The 14371-nt window shown below is 59.1% G+C and overlaps 1 protein-coding gene across 12 annotated transcripts in view; it reads left to right on the forward strand.

Moving 5' to 3' along the window:
* RBFOX3 (RNA binding fox-1 homolog 3) overlaps nt 1-14371 on the forward strand; it is a 407797-nt gene that overhangs the window by 215791 nt on the left and 177635 nt on the right. For all 12 annotated transcript variants that reach the window (XM_072746484.1, XM_072746486.1, XM_072746488.1 and 9 more), the window contains exon 3: nt 13579-13685. The gene's annotated coding sequence lies outside the window, so the exon portion shown is untranslated. The remainder of the gene's footprint in view (nt 1-13578; nt 13686-14371) is intronic.

A 14371-nucleotide genomic window follows, 5' to 3' on the forward strand; every position in this document is an offset into this window, starting at 1 on the left:
TGAACTTCTGCTGTTTCAGCTGCAACCTGATCCTGTCCCAGTTAAGGCCTGACTCCAGGACTCACTGATGCTGAGCTGGGCATCTTGGAGGATGGCAGGGCCCTGGCAGGAGGCAGTGGCCCCCTGAGTTCCACGGCCTGTGGTTAGAGTCCTAGAGCTTGTACGCAGGGGTGAGTTCTCAAGGGCTCTGCCAGCGACCACCCTTCCCGGAGGGGCATGGCCCCCATGAAAGGAAATGCTCTGGGGTGGCTGCGCTCAGAGCAGCCTCCTGGGGAGGCAAGCACGCAGGTGCTGGACACAGAGCCAGGAGGTGGGGGCTCCATCCTAGCTGGACTGCCGGTTAGCTGAGTCAAGGAAGCCACTTTAAACCACTCTGGGCCTCAGCTTCCTCATCTTTCTTTTTTTTTTTTTCTTAGTTTCCTCATCTTTAAAATGGGAATGAAAGTACGTGCTTGTACCTATGACAGGGCTGTGGTCAGATGAGGTGAATGCCAGCAGGAGCCATCCTGCAGGTGGAGGGCTCCCGGCCTCTGGCAGGGACAGGTTCTGCAGCGTCCCCTGGGCCTCCAGGCAACAGGCTGAGAAGGGTTGGATGGGCCTGGGCCATCCACGGGCCTTAGTTCTCTCTCTCACCTCTAAAACAGGAATAAGATCATTGTGAATCAACGTGCAGAAGGCATCCAGCTCAGCACCTGCCCTGGGGCTGGTGTCCCATCGAGGCTCCCTTCTCTCCTTTCCTCTGTGCCGCACATAAATATCAAACTGCACAGCCTCCTGGGAAAATCCAGATAGTTTTTTGCTGCATCCCTCTGCATGATTCCTGGTTGTCAGTAAATCTCAACTAGATCCGCACAGAGGCTGGGAAGGGAGGGACATGCCAGCACCTCCCATCTTCCCGACACCAGTTGCAAGAGCCCGGGAGCGGTGGTGTGACAGGGGCACCAAGAAAATGCTGATGGCAACGTGCTTTGCTGGGCACAGAGTCCCTCCACCAGCCACCCCACCCCAAGCCCCCTGAGACCCCTTCCCCCCCAAAACCTGTGATGGTCATGCTCTCTGGGCAAAAAGAAAAAAAAAAGAAAAAACCCAAACAAACAAACAGGAAAATCCACCCCAGAAATATGTAATTGATTCCCCCCTTGCCAGTTCTTAACCGGGGCTTTTCAGCAGGAGGGGAAAGGATGCCTGATTAGAATATCTCTGAAGAGGGCCGTGAGTTATAGTAATGGACACTCTTCTAGCTGTCTCTCCCGCTCATAAATTCATCCCCCTCTGAAAGTGCAGATGGTCCATAATCGTCCATCATACCGGAGTTCAGCACGGACAGCTCCCGGGTGGGTTTTTCCTACAAGGCTCCTTTTTCTGCAAGCTAAACAGAACAGTGACTCCACACAGCCTCTGCCCGTGATGGAGTGCGAGCAGTCCAGCCGTCAGGGATGATTTAGGAGGGAACGAACAATAAATATCCGGGAGGTTGGAGCTCAACACAGGGAGGCAAAGGGAGTCGGGGGTGGGGGGCAGAGGCGCCACCGCAGCTGTACTTACATTTTTGTCGTTCTGTTTATTTCTGTTTCCTTTTCATCTTGAGGGGACGGCAGGTGGTGGCATCCCAGGATGGGGTGGGTCCCGAGGGAGCATCTGTAAGGAGTCCCCATCCCAAGGACTGAAGTCAAGGGGACGTTTGGCTGGGGGAAGTGTATCAACAGCCGGGTAGCTGACGTTTAGGGATACGTAGATTCCCCAGCCTCTTGCCGAGATCACACGACCCTCTGAGGTTAAGTAAATGTATCTTTGGATGAGATGGCCCGAGCCATCCCCCAGTTTCCTACCACACTTGGGTCCAGGAAAGCACAACCCAACAGGCTGCCCAGACCCACCTGTGGAATCCCTGGTGATGCGCCCATCGCGGCTCACCTGCAGCCATGCCTCGTTTGACTCTGTTCCTTCCGACTAGTCCTTCCCGGTATGGGGGTTCACACAGTAGGAAGAGGGCCGGGGCCCTGTTGCTCAAGGTGGGGGATCGGGGGCGGGGCATGTGGCTCAGGCCTCGGCATTATGGAAAGGCTTCGACGTTGCGTAGGATGAGCCGCTGTGCCTGCTGCTTCTACATGGTGGATGCGTCTCACCCCTGCATTTGCTGCAGACTTTCCTTCCTTTATACACGGGGAGCCTTCCCCTCTCCGGCCGGTCCTCTCTCCACATAGAGCCAAGACAGAGGGCCATCCCCGGGCCCGTGGCCCCACCCTGGCCTGCGTGGGCGACACTGCGTGGCCACAGGGCCTTCCCCCGCCTTCTCTCCCTGTCTGAACGCAGAGGCAGCCAGGCTGGGCTGGGAGGGCGGTGACCAAGAGGCTGCCTCCTGCAGGTGCTTTGCCTGCAGGCTGCCCGCTTTCCCCTCCACACCTCCCACTCCCAGGGCCTCCCGCCCTCCTCCTCTGAACTCCAGACAGGGGTGGGGGCGGCTCTCAGAGAAGCAGAGCCAGGGGCACGGGCAGACAGCTGCAGGTGCATCCACAGAAGTGCTTGCTGGGGTCAGCGGCCCGCCTCCCCCCGCCCCCGGCCCCTGCCCCACCGGAGGGGCTGCCTTCAAGGAGACAGGAGGCAAACCACATGCTCTTCCCCCCAAGAAAGGGGAGCTGTCAAGGGGGAAGCCTGGTGCGTGCTGTGCCTCTTCACTAACCCTTGGAAATGGAGTTCACCTCGGAGGCTTCCTCAGGGCCCCCGGGGTCCCCCCGGAGCAAAGCGTGCGTGTCCTGGAAACTAACGCGATACCCTCCACTCATTTGCCAGATGTCAGCCAGCTCCAGGGCCACCACTGGCCCATGGCGGATCACTCCGGAAACAGAGGAAGTCTCCTCTGCAGCTCCCTCCTGGGTGTGACGGCCACAGGGGCTCCCAAGCCAGCTTCTTTCGAGGCGCCCGCAGAGTGGTCCCGAGAGGGAGGCCGAAATGCTCTTCACCACCCATCAGTCCTGTGCCCGACCCACCTGCCAACACCTGGTAGGCGGGAGGCGTAGAGGAGGGGCGCGCTGTGTGACAGGCTGGTCCCCGCCCCCGCACCTGCCGACAAACGCACTCAGGTGATTCAACCCCTCCTTGAAATGCCCACCTAAAGATTTGCAGATAGCCTGGAAACGCAAGGTCCTGAGTTCTCATCCTGCCTCGCCAGCTTGACAGTCAGCCTTCCTTCTCAGCTTGCATCCGGGCGCTGCTGGAGCCTTGCTTGGGGCTCACGTTGGTACCACGCTCCATGCACCTCTGGCCGGGGCCGAACACACTTCTCTGAGCAGCTCTCAGCATACGGGCCTCTCTGGCAGGTGCAGGAGAGCACTGAGTGGGGTGCCCGCCTCCTCTCCAATCTGGTGGCATCCAGCACAGAAGGACAGTGAGGAGTGAACACGGAGGTTTGGAGGGAGGGGCCAGGTGGGCGGGCAGGTGCGGCCACGGGCCCTTCTGGGTGCAGAACGTGCCGCTCTCACTGGCCCCCAGCGTTCTAGATTAGGGGAGTGGGGCTTAGGAACCCAGCTCACCACCGGTTGATGCCCGGCAAGTAGCTCTCACAGCCCGGTCCCAGGGAAAACTGCCCTGGGGCCTGTGATGAGCGTGGGCGCGCATCCATCTGTGGCAGCAGTGACTTAACACAAACACCAAGACACCCCAGTTCCTGGAAGTTGGCTCTCCGCGCCCACGGAGCGGCTCCGGGTGTCCTGGCCCGATGTTTCTCTTCCTGAGCTGGCTATCATGGGAAACAACCGCGGAGCCTCTGCGGTTACACACCTGTGCTGTGTGCCTTCCACACACATTATGTCCAGTCCTGGTGACAAGGGGGATTGGGGCACAACTGAGCCCCCATCTGGGGAAGGGATTGCAGCAAACGAATGCAGGCCCACCTGGTTGCCGCACTCACTGCCCTCCCTCCTGCACACACCCTCAGGGGTCCTTACCTGCACACGGACACCCGTGACAGTGTGGGGTGGGCTGTCCACACCCAGTGCTTTTACAGTTGGGCTGTGTATACAGTTGGCATTAGGGCCGGAAGGGGGCTTCCAGGAAAGGGGCTTTGGAAACCCCCTCTGGGGACCTCCCGGGCAGCTCTGGATGTTTTGTCCCCAGAAGATGCGTGTGGGTGCACACAGGTGCAGTTGGGGGCTCTACACCCCTTGGACCCTGCTCAGGAACACCCGTCTCAGCAGCTGGTACCTGCGTGCATCTCCCCTGCACCCCAACCCTGGGTGTCACGACGGTCGGCTGCTGGCGCCTTAGGATGCCGGCCGACACACGCTTCCTCTTTCCTGGGAAGACAAGCTCCTCTTAGAAGCCAGGCCCTCACCCCTTCTATCCACTGCCCCCAGTCGGATACACTCCACGTGGGCAGGAGAGAGGAAGCAAACTAACTTTTATTACGGACCCTATGCTGGGAACCTTGCCTGGGCACGCTGCCTGTGCCATCTCATTTAATGGCTTGGCACGTTCTTACCAACCCTTCAGCATTACGGTCTCGGGGAGACCATAACCTCCCTGCCTCCGCTCCACCGCCCGCCGGGTTGCTCTCCCTCCCTTTTTGCGGTTGGCGTGCTCCCCTCCTGCCGCCCCTGCACCCATCGCTGCTTCCAGGGCACAGCTCGCATTCGGCCCTTGCCCGTGTCTCCTTCCCTCCTCGCCCCCCTCCCAGCCCCGTATCTCTCCATCTGAACCCACTCCTCTCCTGACCCCGAAGTTTCCTGTGTCACTTTTTGCACCCTTTAAAATAATCAGAGACGTGCACGTAAAGTCGAGAACAAGTCGTACAATGTAAGTTTTAGCTCGTGTATTGGAATACAGATCCTGTAAGGTCAGGCTCCTGATTCTGCTTGTCTCCCTCTCTGTGCCTGGCCCCTCTGCTCTTCCTTCTCAGCTCCTTGTCTACCCCCCCTTCCTGCCTCTGACTTTCCCTCTCTAAGGACGAGGCCCCAGGAGAGCCCACACTTGGCGCACGGCACCTCGAAGCACCTCTGTGTCCTGCTCAGCCCAGGGCGGGGTGCGTGAGGATGGGGCCCCAGGGTGCCTCGGGGTCCCTGCTGGGCAGCCCTTTTCAACACCTGCTGCGGCAGCCAGAGAATATCTTGGCTTTTTGTTTCCTTGCTATCCCTGCCATAGAGGGAGGACACCAGGTGGGCCCCCAAGGTCACTGGACCTTTGCCGATGGGAATCTGGGATCCGTCTGTGCCCCAGGCTCCAGCACCTCCTTCCAATGCAGTAAGATTTTAAAACCACCTGGGTTTTCAGCCCATTTGAAACTGAAGAACAAAGGCCGCAAGTCAGAGCAGCGAGCCCTGCTGCTCGCTGGGACCCCAGCGCATTTGCAAACAGTCTCCCCCAGCTGCACCACCAGTTACATCTCGGAGCCATCGTGCTGCAAGGGGATCTCTCGGCAGAACGCGCCCAGTTCTCCTGCGGAGCGTGAGGAGCCCGTTTTTGGCTTACCTGCAGTGGTGGCTGGAGCCAGGTGGGTACGGAGGAGCAGGTATGGAGGAGCGGGCGCCTCCGCAGAGCCTCTGCCGCTGCAGACGGCAGCGACCCCTTTCCAAGGTTTTAGAGGGAAAGACGCACGCCCGCAGGACAGGCCGGCAGAGACAGCTGCAAGGCACAGTGTTTATGTCGAAGGCTCCATAGGTCCTGCAAGGTCCTGGAGGGATGGGCGGGATGTGAGGGATGAACTCAGGGCTCATAGTGAAGGATTTGGGGGCAGATCAGAGGAAGGACTTTTCCCGGCAGGCAAGGTGGGTTAAATCTGGGAAAAGTTTGCCAAGAGAGGCAGGGCGTGGAGCCCTCCTCGCTGGGAAGCATCTCAAAATAGCGCTCGTTCTCATAACCGAGGACAAAGAGGGTCCTGTCTGGAGGCAGGAGGATGGACTGAACCAGCGTGCAAGTCTGCTCTTCAAGCGGGAAGACGTGCATGCTGCTGGACAACTGAGGCACAGGGGGCCCTCCCTTCCTCCAGGGGCTGCTGGGGCCAGGGCTGCTGGCCCCGATGATGGGCTGGGCGGCCAGCCGCACCCTCCGTGTCCCCAGGAGGCCCTGGACTCAAGGAGGGAGTCCCGGGCACACCCTCCAGCGGCCACACTTGCCGTGGACAGGAAGGAGCCCACCATGGCCTCAGGAAGCTGGCCTTGTCCCGGGAGCCTGCGGCCACCCCGATGGCCCAGCACCACAGGATGCCCCCAGCCAGCCCAGGCTGCTCTCTCTCCGAGGGGACCTCAGCGAGCAGATCCTCAGTGCTGTGCCCAGAAACTGGGCAGAGGGGCCCAGGGCAGTCACTGCTCAGCCAGGCTGGCCTGAGTTTTGCAGGGAGGGGTGGACTGGTTCATCTCTGCTGCCGGGGAGAGCCTGCCCCACTGTTCTTTCTCGCCCCCACCAGCTCTCTTCCCTTCTGCTGAGGCCCACCGGGCCCCCGGGCCTTTTTTTGGTGACACAGTGTCACTTCTCATCCTTCCTGGCTCCAATATGTCAAAACTTTGTGGCAGGAAAGAAAAGCAGGGAAAACCATCCGGGAACTAGGTCACCTAAAAACAACAACCTGACTGTAATTGAATCAGCTCCTTACAGTGGGCTGACTCCGGAGGAGCCAAAAATCCAACGGCGGCTTCCTCCCCCCCCCACCCCCACCACACCTCCCCTCCTTACATGGGAAATCTCAAAATGCAGCTCTTGGCACAAATGTTTCCAATAAAACCCCATCAGGCAGATAATGAAAACATCACGACGTTCGCGCCCAGACTGTGTCTTGACTGTAAGGCCGAGGACGCGGGGAGGTGGAGGTGACGGTTGGAATACGCGGGCGTTCGCTGTTGTTTTGCTTAGCGAACCATCCCGTTTCGTTTGTCCTTGGCACTTTCGCTTCTGGATTCTGACAGTCAAGGAGTGCTGTCCTCTGTTGGAGTTTTGGGTGATCCACACAGGCCTCCTCCCCTTCCCTTTGGCTTCCTCAATCCCAGGCGGTGTCTACACGGCCACTGGGTCAACAGCAAACCCCTGGGTCACCCCGATCCTCACTGGTGAGAGGCATTAGCCACGGTGCTAGCAGGGGCTCCGGCCGACAGCTCTCGGGGGGTCCTCTGCTCACCAACTTGGCCAACAACTGGCAAGTGGCCCATGGGATGAAGGCTGACCGTTGAATGATGTGCTGGAGGTTCTCGCTTCCGCGAGACTATTGTTTGGAAAACAGGAGGGGAAAAAAGACCTTTCTGGAAATGACGCAGTGGTAGGTGTGACTTCTGTCCCTGGAAGAATCATGGAACCAACCCATAAAGACACGGAAGTTAGTGTCTGGTGTGCCAGCCGTGCTGCTGACGTCAAGGGCAGATCTGGTCTCTTTCCTCGCCAAGAGGGTGGCCCACATAGACGATGACGACACATGTCACCCTGTGACTCCCCTGGGCCTCCTCAAAGATTGTGATCTTTTTTTCTTAAGATGCAATCTGACGTCTCAAGTGTCCAAACCACCTGCTGGCTGGCTGAGAAGCAACCAGTTAATAAGGAGTAGTCAGAGGTCAGGGACACCTTGCCAGTTTTCCGATAATCTCAAGTCCACCTTCTCAACCCAAAAAGGCACCAATACTGTCTCCTTTCTGGGCGTCCAGGGGAGAAAGAAAAAAATCCTCTTTTGGAGAACGCCCTGCCTCACACACACTGTAATTTGCTTCCATGCAAGCTCAGGACGTGATTGCCTGCGGAGCACTGTGGGGCGGACCCCAACCACCAGGGCTCCAAACTGCAGCCGGATGCACCTTCCCCAACATCTTCCCTCACACTCGCAGCCGAGCGAGCCCCGACCACAGGGGGCTTCACCTGATGGCATCCCTGCTCCGGAGTTGGCATGGGCCTGCGCCAAGGCCTCCAACACCGTCCACTGCCTTGACCGCAGAATCAATAGGAGCGTCCTCCTGGCCATTTTGCTTGTAAATGAACATCTAAGAGTTGATGCATTGGCTCTGGTTAGGTGGAAGGAGTGCAGACTACAGAACACGATGACCCGGGTCTGCTTTCAGCCAGGCTGTGTGCTCACCGGGTGGCCTTTGACGGGTGACAACCCGGAGGCCCAGTGTCTCTGCCAGCGTGACGGGGGTTGCAGTGGGAGTGATGGGGGGCCGGAGGGGTTCAAGGAGAGCATGGTGTAGGGGGGAGAGGGGAAGCGCCAGGCCTCCAGTCGGTCTATGTGGAGTGTCAGCTCCTCTCTCTTCTTTGAAGGATGTGTGTGCCTGTGTGTGTATGTCCATGAGTGTGTGTGTGTGTGTGTGTGTGTGTGTGTGTGTGTCTGTGCCGAGCCATTGGACAGCTAGGGCTGCCAAGTAAAAATACAGGGCGCCTGCTTAAATTCTAATTGCAGATAAACCGTGAATAATCGGTACTATAAGTACATCCCAAATATTTGCCTGATATATTCTACCAAAAAAACATGAAACATCATTTGCTGTTTATCTGGAATTTCAAATTCAACCGAGCATCTGGTGGTTCTCTTTGCTAACTGTGGCGAGCGTAGCTGGAAGAAGGTTTGTTGTTTCAGTTGTAAAGCCTGATGGACGGGAGCAGGTGTGCAGGGACGGCGGCCGTGGGGGTGAGGGCTGCGTGAGGAAGAGCCCAAGGCGGCGAGGTCCGGCCCTCCAAGCAGGGCCCCGCTGCCCTTCCCTTGGCCCCGTGCCTCCTTTCTCTTTCTTTGCATGGAGACCCTTCCCTCGCGTCGGGGCAGAGCTGTGGGCCGCGGGCTGTCCCGGCGGGGAGAAGCTAGCAGCACCGCCTTGGCCCTGTGGAGTCGCCCTCACCTGCGGGTTGAGTCTACCCGGAGCTACACAGCCTGGCGAGAGCCTGCACCCGGGGCTCCCCTCCTCGCCCAGCCTGGGCGCCGGCCACGCTCTCTCGAAACCTTATCCGTCTGTTTCGTGGGTGACATTGCATCTTCCCGAAACAGGACCCAGCAGAGCTCAGAGCAGCTGCTGGACAACTGTGAACCGGGCACAGAGCCATGTCCTCAGGGAGCCCTGCACGCCCTCTCGGCCCCGGGGCCCCCTGGTTCTGTCCCTGCCCCCGGCCCCCCAGCACCGCTAGACCGCCCCCTCCCATCATCCACGCAGCACCACCGCCAGCCCTCTCCAGCGTTCACTTGGCGAATCCTGCCCCAGTCCTCCCGGCCCGCCCAGAGGGTGCTGCGGGTCCTGGCAGGCGGCAGGGGGCACACACGCCTGCAGAGGGAACTAGGAAATGAGATGGGCTCTCCTCCCCCAACGACCTCCCAGCTCTGCCAGCAGACCCATCCCTCGCAGACTGCATTGTTTTCAATCCAATCTCGTTTTTATTGAAGTTTCCTCCAGGGTTAGCTCAGGAGACGTCTCCCCCTAGCCTCTTGCGAGTGGCCTTATTTACCAGAATCCCCTCGGTGTGGCATTTAACGTCTCCATTAACATTTCGTGCATCTTGCTCATCGCGCGCATGGGCCCTCCGAGACCTCCGGGGTGGCGGGCACACGGCAGCCCGCAGAAACGCCAGGCTTATTTTAATTGGTTTGAAACCGTCGCTCTCTACCACAGAGGGGTCTCTTTCCTTGAGTAATGACCTGGAATTTGATCGTGCAGCTTTTATTAGCTTGTCACACGGAACGTGTAACTGTGTGAGATTAAAGCGAGAGCCAGGCGCCCATCTGCCCCCCACGGCGCTCTGGCTGGGCACGCAGCTGCCCCCTGCAGCACGCTCGCCAGGGTGCGCCGGCCACGCAGGCCCCGAGGACACGCAGGAAGTGCCTCCTGGCAGCCGGCAGATGGTGGCTCTGGTGGGCGGTGGGGAATCGCCTTGAATGAGTTTCTGGCCAGGCAGGGTCCTGTCCCGAGCTCTCCTGAAGGCCTGCCCGGAGACACGGAGGAGTCGGCTGCCTGTGGCCAGGACCACGGTCCCGTCAGCTGCAGGAAGGGGGAGGTGGGCTGATGCCTTATCTGCTTGAAGAGGTTTGCTTGCCAGGGGCAGGGAAAGCCATCTCAGCGCCCGGAACTTGCTGGCATCCGACCCGGGAGCCCGGGGCGCTGTGCCTTTCCCTTGCTCTCATCATGCGGAGGAAAGCGAGAGCCCCTGAGTTCAGGGAAGCACCGGTGGTCTAGCGTCTGCAGTGTTGGAGCGCGTGGTTCCCACCACCTGCCCCAGCCCTCGTCTCCAGTGCAATGAGGCCTCCCCTCTGCTCGGGCTGGTTGTACATAAGGAAAACCTCTGCGGGCAGTTGAAGATGCAATTTCATGGCCCTGGAAGTGGAGGGACAGTGGCAGGGAATGACCTGGCTCCTTCCAGAATCGTGCTGCTGCACATGCCATGTGTCAGGCCCTCAGGGCCGCTGGCGAGTCTGTGGCATCAGAGTGTGGAAGGACTGTGCCGCCGGCTGCCACTCGTGCGTCTTCGGGGTCTCCTGCTCCCTCCAGGGGCTCACAGTCCAACCACATTCATCTCAAAGGAAATTTGGGGAATTTTTGATAATTAAGGTGAATATAATAAATAATAAATTTCTGTGTTCCTCCACCTGTAGTTAGCAATGGTTAACGTGTAGCTATACCGCATTATCTTCTGAAAAATGAAAGGAGGTGGGCAGGCAGGTCAGGTCCCCTCTGACCTCTCCCAGCCTCGTCCCTGCCCCCCGACACACACACCCAGACGTGGATTCAGCGTCCACTACTCTGGTCCCTCGAAAACGCATTTATACACACATGACTGTGAGTAACGAATAGAGCGTCTTAGAGCTCCCGTATGTGACCTCTTCCTGGGAACGGCTTCATTCGTTCAGCATCGAGCGTCGTGGCTCCTTCCCGCTGGCGTGTGTGTTTCCGACCCGTTGTCTCTCTCTGCCATGTGGGAACCTCCCTTAGGGATCGGCTACTTTGTCTTCATCCGCCCTTTCCTTGGTGGCCCCTGGGTTGTTGGCAAAACATCGCTACTGCAGAGGATGCCCCTGCCTGGGACGTGTCTCCTTGTACCTGGGGGATGTGGGTGCACCTGGCCGTGAGTGGCTGGGTCTCAGAAAGTTCTGGATCCTGGCCCCGGCTCTCTGACGCATCCTCACGGGCGCAGAGATCACCACTTGGCCTGCGTGGCTCCCTGCGGGCATGGAAAGATGGCAACTGGCCACGTCTGAATCCTCGGTTCCTCCGTGTGCGGGCTGGACTCTCCCACTTGGGAAGCAGGCTGTACCTTGGCAAGAAGTGAAACCAGTGTACTTGTGAAAAAGAGAGGAAGAGAGAAGGGACGGAAGGGAGGGGAGGGGTGCGTAGGGAACCATTTGCCAGCATTTGGGCTTCCCTGTTGGGTCCCCTTTCTGTGAGCCCCACTTGACGAGCAGTCCTGGCCTGCGACCTCCCTGGTGAGAGGCCGAGCAAGCGTGTTTCAGGTGTGACCCCTTGCTGCCCTCTGAGGCCCTCTGGCCGCCTGACTCTCAGCCTGGCCTGGCAGGACCAGGGTCCCCAGAAGCAATGGAGGGACACTGTCCTAGAAGAGGGGGATAGGGGGCCCGGAGGAGAAATAGCTGCCTCTGCTCAGAGGCTGGAGATACTCACTCGTGGCCACGGGGTAGCTCCTGGATGGGGAGAACGGGCAGTGGCACCTCCTGGTCTGGGGGCATCTGCTGGGCTCAAGACCTGGGCTCCTGTTCCCTCTCTGGCACTTTGCTGAACCAGCGCCTGGGGTGGGACCACCCACGCTGCTGCCTAGTGACCCTGCTGCAGTGGACTTGATGGTTTCCTGGGCTGTGCAAGAACTCACATTGCAGACAGGGAAACTGAGTCACCCAGAGACTCAGCGTAGCAAGGGCGAGGACAGGGTGGCAGTCACAAGCTGTCCTGGGCCAGATTCCCCAGGTTCAGGTGCAAGGTGCACCAGCAAGCACTTGTTGACCTCCAGGGTCACTGGAAAGGTCACCAGGTGCAGCCAGAAGAAGGTTCCGGGAGCCTTTATTGTCCTAAGGCCCCGTCCCGTCTGTCCTGCCACCCTCCTCCCTGGGTGGTGCAGGACCACCCCTCACGTGTGCTCCCACTCCGGCCAGAGGAGGACCAGGCAGGGGCAACAGCTTGGTTTTATGAAGCCAATAAAATCTCGAGTTCCTGAGCAGGAGGGTTTCCTGGCCTGAGCCCAGCAAGTACCTTGGGACGGGCATCATGTCTCCCTCCCAGGAAGAGTCCTGTCACCCGAGGGCCAGCTGCTATCTGTCCCTGCCCACCACGCCCTGTCCCCATCAGAGGTCCTCAGGCCAAGCCCTTTGGTGTCGTCACCGCCCAGCCTGGACTCGGGATGGTGCTCACCCCGCCTGTTCTCTGTGACTCTGGGCGTCTCCAGTCCCCCTTCCTAAAAATCTGCCCCATTCCCATCTCCCCCGCACGGCTTTCCCGCACTCCTTGTCTCTGGGACTTTTCCTGGTGTGCCTCATTCCTGGGGCCTGCTCCAGCTTCGGGGACACGGCCCCACCTCCTTGCACACACAAAACCCTGCGAATCGATTCTGAAAACCATCAGTCACAGTACAGTAGCGCTGCTAACTGTGGCATTTTGCTTTGCAGTTATTGATACATCATCGGGACTGAGAAGCCGGCTGTGGGTGGGCGCTGGGCCGGGTACAGAGGACAGCGTGTGGGGACAACTGTCCTGCAAATGTCAGGAACCACCGCTCTGGCCACCGGGGTGGGTTGTGAGGCTCACGAGGAGGCTGGTGCTGGGCTGGGAGTCGGGGCCATCGTGTCCCTGGGCTCGTGACCCTGCAATCCTTGCACCCCAGAGATGGCTGGCCCCTCACTGCCTCCTCTGTCCCTTCCGAGCCATCGAAGGGCTGAGCTCCTGCAGAGGTGCAAGCCGGAGAGGCCGCAGAGGTGCTGAATCAGCCACGGTTCTCCAGAAAAACAGAACCACTAGGAGCTAGCTACCAATCTGCCAGTCTGCCTATATCTACCTGTACGATAGAGAGACTGGATGGATGACGGCTGGAAGGATGGATGGATCGGTAAAGAAAAGAGGTTTGTTTTAAGGAATTGTCTGGTCGTGGTGAGCCAGCAGGTTTTGATGAGCGAGGTTAAACGTCTAGATAGACTGCAGGTCCGTACCCACAGCAGGTCCTGGTCAGCCGCACACCCCGGGAGTCTGGCCCGGTACTGGGGAGCCCAGCCTGGTGATGGGGGTGCTGCTGATGACTTGCCCCCAGCAAGGCTCTGCTGCCTACAGAGGAGCGCTGGGGCCCGCGCTGGGAACCGGCGACACGGGCCGTCCCGCCATTGCTCTGCTCGTTGCCAGCCGGACCCCATGGGCTACAGGCCCCCTCCCCTCGGGTCCTGGGGCCCGGTCTGATAGTGTGCGTCTCACCACGGGACAGCAGCGAGCGGCTGGGAGCCTCGAGGTGTGAGCAGGGATGCTTTGTTAGAACTCCTCCCAGCCCGATGAGTCCTCAGCTGCAGCGTTCAAAAGATGCCGTTCCCATGACACTGTGTCCTGTGGTATTTTTAATCAAGAGCGCGGGAGAGCGTGCGTCTGATGCACTTCAGATATTCAGAGATTGAAAATGGTTTTGTTCTCGTGTTTTCTTTTCCAAATGCAGTGTTAAGTCAGAACGGCCAGAGGAAGATCCTGCCAGCATTTCCCCCGAGCTGGTCGCAGGCCCCTCCGGCTGGGAACCCGTCCCAGGAGCTGTCCGTCGGCAAACAGGTGGGTACCCCTTCCAGTCGCACTTTCTGCTCCACCTGGAGCCGGTTCACGGATCAGGCCTTCTGTGGGGGGGGGGCGGGGGGGGCTGCGGCGTCTGGGGGCTGGGGGCGGCAGGGTGGCACCTGGGCAATGTGGCAATGCGGCGTCAGCTGGGGGACCCGTGGTTGGTAGAGAGCAGGGTCCCCACCTCCCCCGCCCCCACTACATGGCTCCTCAACCCTTCCGTGTTTTTCACCTGCTGTTGCTCAGGCCCATCCACTAAAATGCAAATCAGCGAGTGTATAATAGATAATTAATAGACTGATCAGCCAGCAAGGGAGGTAAGTAGATAAATAATTTTAATCATCTTTGGGCTGCCCATAAATTCCCTCACTGCCTTTTTATTAAACTCTGTTTACAGGAGTCATTCATATTGCATGCCATTCTGCAAATCCCTTCCTTGGCGTCTCCCACCAGGTCCGACCTGGAGCGGAGGCACCGCGTGACAGCCAGGTCTCTTCCCAGCAGGGCCCAGCTCTGGCACGGGTCGCGGGCCCTGCCCAAGCAGCAGTGATAGGAGGCATCAGGGCAGACTGTGCCCGGCTCCCCGAGGCCCGCCCTCTGCTCCCCACCGTGGCCGCAGCCTATATTTAGACAGACTCTGAAACCTTTATTATGCTTGGCACCTGTGCCGTAGGTATGCGCTC

The sequence above is a fragment of the Vulpes vulpes genome, chromosome 2, assembly GCF_048418805.1.
Source record: "Vulpes vulpes isolate BD-2025 chromosome 2, VulVul3, whole genome shotgun sequence".
Taxonomy (NCBI): Eukaryota; Metazoa; Chordata; class Mammalia; order Carnivora; family Canidae; genus Vulpes; species Vulpes vulpes.